Here is a 7,185-nt window from a genome sequence, read left to right as displayed (position 1 = left end):
CCATCAATTTATATTTCAGAGCAGTTTTTCATTAAGATTCAGTAAGTATAATTCCTTAGTAATGTATCATAACATTTAACACATAATCCCATGAATGATTTCTGCTCGGCCGTGGTATCACTCCGGTCGAGCTGGCCCATTCCTGCCGAAGCACTACCGACTCTCCAACAATATTTTTTTTCTAAACTTTAGACAAATATAATCATCCACATATCGCACCCCTAGATGAAGACTCCGGTAACTCAAAAAACAGTTTTTTCAAAAATAAAGAAAAACTGATATTTCTACAAAAGAAAAAATCTAACTATTAAGCGTCATTTTTTCAAAATGTTGGACGATATTGTTACGTGAGTTATATGTCCGTGTAGGTACTCGATACGAGGATTTGAAAATGCCATTAACTCAAAACGGGCACTTTTTGAGTTACCGGAGTCTTCATCTAGGGGTGCGAATTATTATAATACAAATCCATACCCAATACCACAGCAATTAAAAAAAAAACACACACAACGTCACACACCCAGCCCTCGCATGCTCGCATGAATGACCACGCATTACTGCGCATACTATGCTCACCTCCCCCCTACCATCCTTCATCCAATGCTCATGATCAAAGACCTTCAAAGATGTGCTCATTGAACACAGTCTATGAGATTATACGGCCTCCTGCCCACTTTGGTGAGGCGATGGGCAGGCATCAAGGTATTTGCCCATCGCACCGTAACACGGCATGCTTAGTTGAGTTTGTGGGCTGTGTGTGAGTATTTTTGTAACTGAGTAATGAGAAAAACTGTTGTCTCTCTGCATCACAAAGTTGACTGGTAGAGAATGCCAAATTGGCATTTAGTCCACCTTTGTATAATGTACATAAAGTGTAAGTAAATAAATAAAATGGTGACATAATTAGGTAGATGATTAAGTTTTATTTGAATGTCCGTCTTGTAGATTATTTTCAAATTATCTATTGTCTTAAGCAAACAAATAATTTCGACATAATATACAAAGGATGGATGAAAAATTATTACGAAAGAAATATACCTAAAGGCAGATATGTATTGAGCCGTAGGTAGAGTACGCCCTAGACGGACAAATAGAGACCAGATTAGCGATATATTAAAGAAGGGCCAAATTAAAAATACCTTTAACCGACGAGCATGCATGAAAAGACTGATGACTGTTGATGAAGCGAAAGAAGTAAGATTCGTAGCAATTGGCGGTCCATTGTCTCGCCTACCCACATGTGAGACAGGCATAAAGTTATGTATGTATGTAAAAAAATTATAAAGTTGATGTTATATTTGCGAAATCAAATACAATAGCTTAATGTCAGTAAAAAGTGCAGTAATACTTCAAGCCTACATCTCCCTATTTTTTATTGATAATTAATGAGCCGGTAAACGAGCAGACGGATCACCTGATGGTAAGTAATCACCGAGCGAGAGGCGTGTATTGCTGGCTTTTTGTAGTGAAGTTAGTTGGATTAGGAAAATTGGGAAGGCGAATAATTGGGTCCCCGGTAACCTCATTCACACAACGAAACACAACACAAACGTTGTTTCTGTAATTCATTCATAATTGACTAAAACCCACTGTTGAGTTTACATAGAACTCTTAGTTAACTTAACTAATTTAAAAAAAGTAGTGTTACATTTACACCACCTTATCAACTCTACTTGTGACCAGAAGGCTGGCTATTTCTTCGGTCAGAAGATAAGCATTGCCATTCAACGTGGCAATGCGGCCAGTCTTCTGGGAACGTTCCCCAGTGACAGCGATGCGGACGAGTACTTCGACGCCTAAAGGAGAGAATTTTTATTTTATTTAGTTAATTTTTCTTTATTTTATTTTTAAGTTTGTAGTAAGTTGCACATATTTATTTATTACTTTTTTAAGTTTTTATTTCCTGTAATTAAATAAATTACAGAGTTAAATACCGTAACATTAGTTTACTTTAATAATACTTCGAACCCACACCTCCCAGCAGTTATACTTTCATTCGTTCATAATTCACACGCAACGTTACGCTCAAGTGAAAATCAACCCTTATAAAACATATTCGTATAATATGTTTATGAAAATACCAAATAGGGTTGTGTTAGATACATCATTTGATTATTACACCAACCGTTTTCAAACTCAGTCGTGTTGATAAATTAAATTTCATATTAATGATTCGTATTTTGTTTATATTGATTTTAATTAGGTTTTTTATGGTATAAGGCGGTAAATGAGCAGACGGATCACCTTATGGTAATCGCCGCCGCCCATGGACACCTGAAATACTAGAGGCGTTACAAGTGCGTTGCTGGCCTTTTGGAGGTTAGGAATTTATGGGTTGTTGGGTATTCGGGGATTGGGAAGATTGGGAAGCTTGTGTTGTTTCACGTCGGTTTTCTGTGAGGCTGGACTCCGGTCGAGCCGGCCAAGCAGTGCCAAAGTATGGCTCTCTCACATTTGAACATTGATCTAAAATATTTTTTATTCATTATTCACTCATAATTCATATATTATATAATAACACATAATCATTAGCATATTGAACGCCGTGGTGGTCACCGGTGATTTGCCTTCAACAGTTTTCTATTGTCAGTCAAAGACTTAAAGTATTCATTCATAATTGACTGCCTCGTTGGTCGAGTGGTCGCAAGTGCGACTACCGGACAATCCCTCATATTGGAACAAACATGATGTTTGTTGTATATCCCACCTGTTGCATTATTAACTACCCGTGTCAATCCTATGATGTACTCCTATACATTACTAAGGTTTGCTAGAATCTCCACACCTGATAGTAGTGTCGGAGATTGCACTTAAAAAAATTAGATGATCCGTCTACTCATTTACCGGCTTATACCATAAAAAAGGATCAAACTCAAACTCAAAATATTTATTTGTATTACAGGTCTTAATTTAAATTTAAAGTACATCTTAACTGCCTTTTTCAGGCGTTGCAAATTTGAGGGCTAACTTATCCTAGATTACATTTACTTAACCTAGGACTTAATACAAACTTAAAAGTAGTGTTAATTTCTTATGTGTATAGGTATATTGTAGTATATTATGTAGTGAGCATGTATATACTACTCTGTCAGGAAAGTAGCGGGAAAAGATCAATAATTCACAAACTGTTTTTTATTCATCCAAATTTATTTTATCACCTTCAAAATATGCTCCTTTAGAAACGATACACTTACGCCAACGAATAATCCAATCATCAAAACATTTTTTAAACGCTGTTTCCGGAATTGAGGTCAGTTCTCGCCGCGAATTCTCTTTTATGTCTTCTACCGATTGAAAACGGGTGCCACTCCGAAGCTTGTTGACTAGTTTGCATGTCAAACTCATAAACCCACGTCTCGTCACCAGTAACAATGCGTTTCATGAATGTTGGGTCGGAATTGACTCGTTCTAGCATGTCCTCAGCGACTCTCATGCGATTGAGTTTTTGGAAAAAATTCAGGTCTTTTGGGACTAGCCGAGCGGCAACATGTTTCATACCCAAATTATTAGTTAAAATGGTACGGATCGACTCGTGAGATACAGAAAGTTCGGTGGCTATCTCTCTCAAAGTTGAATGAGGATTTTCAGTCACTATTTCCTTCACTTTTGCGATGTTAACTTCAGTTGCAGACGTTGATGGCCTACCAGAGCGAGGCAAATCTTCCATCACATCTCGACCGCTTTTGAACGCTTTGTACCACTCATAAGCACGAGTTTTTTATAAAGTCGATTCACCATAAGCCTTCTGTAACAATTTCAGTGACTCCGACCACGAAATTCCATTGGCAATGCAAAATTTAAGACAAACTCTTTGTTCAATGTTTTTGTCCATTATGAAAATTAGCAATACACACTAAATATGATATAACTAAAAATAGCACTGTATTTAATGTAAACAACAGATGCAACTCAAACTCCGCGCCAAAATGGAAAACAGTGCCAATCTAACAACAACAAAAAAAAAACAAAAATTTTAATTTGGAACCATAAATAAATAATCCATTACCGATACTTTTCTGACTGAATGTATATAGTAGTATGTGTATCTGATATGTAGTGAGTATATATATATATACAGTAGTATGTATATTATGATCTAAGGTTGTTTGGTTATAAAACCTTACCTTACCTTTGTTTTATTCATTTACACTTCTATGAATAACTATCAAATAAAAACAATCCTAATTATTCCTCTACACCAACATTTAGTAGGGCTGATGCCTGATCCGGAGCTACGGACTACCTAGCGGGTTTATCGGGGCTCCGGCTCGAAAAGCAGGAGTAGGAACGGGGTGGTTTTTAGTCAGTAAGAGTAGACTCTTACTGACTAAAAACCACCCCACACTTCCTCTCGCTTCGCCCAAGGCGGGAAAAGTCATTGGATGATTTTAATATTATATTTGAAGTGGAAATGAATATTATAAATTATATTATAAAGATTCATTTCAGATTGATCTTATTTATTCCTCTACACCTACATTTTATTTTTAAATTACCCTTTTTGTCTAGAAACAGATACATAAAGTTTACCAGGTCATTCGAAAAAAGATGAAAAAAATAAACAAATAACTAGCGTGGGATTCGAACCACCGCACATTACAGTCCACTGAAGCGATAACCAAAGAGTTCATTAACCCCTCCCCTACTAAAACTAAGCTTAGATCATAGACTAACATAAACAACTATAAACCCTCCTTACCTCCAACACCGTTTGTAAAATTAAAAAGTAACTGAAGCGAAACGACGATCAAAGAGCCCTTGTCTATGCTCGATTGAAAGTATAAGCCGATTAGTCTATGGTCATCCAACTGACCAATCACCAGTCGAGCTTGCACCGTGTTCTTTATTTAAAATTACCGTTACGTTATTGTTAGTCGGTGCCTGCTTGTCGTTGAGTTCACACGTGTGATCAAAGTGAAGATTTTATTATCGCTCTATTTAAAAAATATGTGAGGTGGCTCTTGTTCAATCGAGTTGAAAAATCGACCTAAATGCTTTGTTGTAGGGTTTTTTTTAGATGAAAAGCTGTTTGTTGGCTCTTTGAAGTCTTGGTTATGTAACTATAGGTGGTTGATGTGGAATAAAATATTACATAATATTGACATAGCATTTCATTATTATAACAAGAGACCAAGAAACCAAATTGGCGATATATTAAAGAAGGGCCAAATTAAAAGTACCTTTAACCGACGCGCATGCATGGAAAGACTGATGACTGTTGATGAAGCGAAAGAGGTGTGTAAGACTCGTAGCAATTGGCGTTCCATTGTCTCTGCCTACCCCCATGGGAGACAGGCGTAAAGTTATGTATGTATACATGTAACAATCGCTTTCACTAGTTATGTTATCAGTACCCTTAGTACGAGTTTCATTTAGGTTTAAAGTAATCGAAACGAGACCGCGTTCGGCGCTCTGATTGGTCGGTTTATACGAGCATTAAAATGTCGTGGTGGCCCAGAGGTTTAAGATGCCCGCTTCTCATACATGAGGGATTCGAAACTTACTAACGGCAAGTACCAATGTGACTTTTCCGAGTTATATGTACTTTCTAGTTTCTAAGATTATTTAGACACCATTGACAAACGGTGAAGAAAAACATTATGAGGAAACCTGGGCTTATTTATTATAAGTTTGAAATCGCCAACCTACATTAAGCAAGCGTGTTGATTAATGCTCAAACCTTCTTTTTTTAATACAATGGAGGCAAACGAGCAGACGGATCACTTGATGGTAAGCAAACGCCGCCGCTCATGGACACCCGAAACACCAGAGGTGTTACAAGTGTATTGCCGGCCTTTTGGGGGTTAGGAATTTAAGGGTTGTTTGGGAATCGGGAATTTGCGAAGATTAGGAAGAGGTGTAATTGGGCCACAACTCTTATATCATAAAAAAATAAAACATTAATTCACATAAATTATTTATTTATTTAAATTAATAATTGTAATTGTTATGTATATCTAAAATTATTTCTAAATATATTATATACATTACAAAAGTTACTATGTAGGTATGATTGTAATCACAATTTTAATTAGTACAACCTGATGCCCGTGGCTTCGCTCGCATAGTCTACCGACAAAATGACTTCATATTCTAAAATAAAAGTAGCCTAAGTTACTCCTTAGTACATCAGCTACCTGCCAATAAAAGTCTCATCAAAATCGGTCCAGTTATTTCAGAGATTAGCCGGAACAAACAGACAGACAGACAAAAATTGTAAAATATGTTATTTTGGTGTATGTATCGTATTAATATGCATGTAGTAAAAAGCGATTATTTCAATATTACAAACAGACACTTTAATTTTATTTATTAGTCTAGATTAGTTTAGATTAAATCTACTCTTATCATAATAAATTGGTCCTTTTATATTAAAACTATGCAAAATTATACAAATTAAATTATTCTATGTATAAAAAGCGATATATAAAATAATACCGAAAGAATTTCAATAAATGCTTTTATTTTTAAACAAAAATATATTGTATATGTGTATGTAATAGCAATGTCACGCCTTTTATCCCCGAAGGGGTAGGCAGAGATGCACATTACGGCACGTAATGCCGCTATACAATGTACAACCAATTTTCACAATTTGTGTTATAAGTCCCATGTAATAGGGGGTGAGCCTATTGCCATATACTGGACACTTTTGGACTCCGTTCTACTGCTGAGAAAATTTCGAAAAACCGAAAAAGCCCTGTAATAGGTACTTTGCCCGACCCGAATATCGAACCCAGTCGCACTTGTGACGACTCGGCCAACGAGGCAGTATATGTAATAATTATTTTTTATTACAACCGAAAATCACTCTTTTACTTATGTACATAAAGATTAATATACCATAAAGTAAATGACGCGGTGCTGAAACCTACCAACGGCAAGTACCAATGTGACTTTTTACGAGTTATATGTACTTTCTAAGATTATTTAGACACCACTGACAAACGGTGAAGGTAAACATCGTGAGGAAACCTGGGCTTATAATTTCTGATTATAAGTTTGAAATCACCAACCCCCATTGAGCAAGCGTGGTGATTAATGCTCAAACCTACTCCGTGTGAGAAGAGGTATTTGGTTAGCAGTGGCCACTGCCCACTATGATGACGTATACATATAGGCTGTTAATGTGTGATTGACATAATGACGTCTCCCGCTTTATATTCCCAAAAAGTAAGAGAATGT

The sequence above is a fragment of the Spodoptera frugiperda genome, chromosome 24 (genome assembly GCF_023101765.2).
Source record: "Spodoptera frugiperda isolate SF20-4 chromosome 24, AGI-APGP_CSIRO_Sfru_2.0, whole genome shotgun sequence".
Lineage (NCBI taxonomy): Eukaryota > Metazoa > Arthropoda > Insecta > Lepidoptera > Noctuidae > Spodoptera > Spodoptera frugiperda.
Note: the sequence above shows the minus strand (reverse complement) of the source record.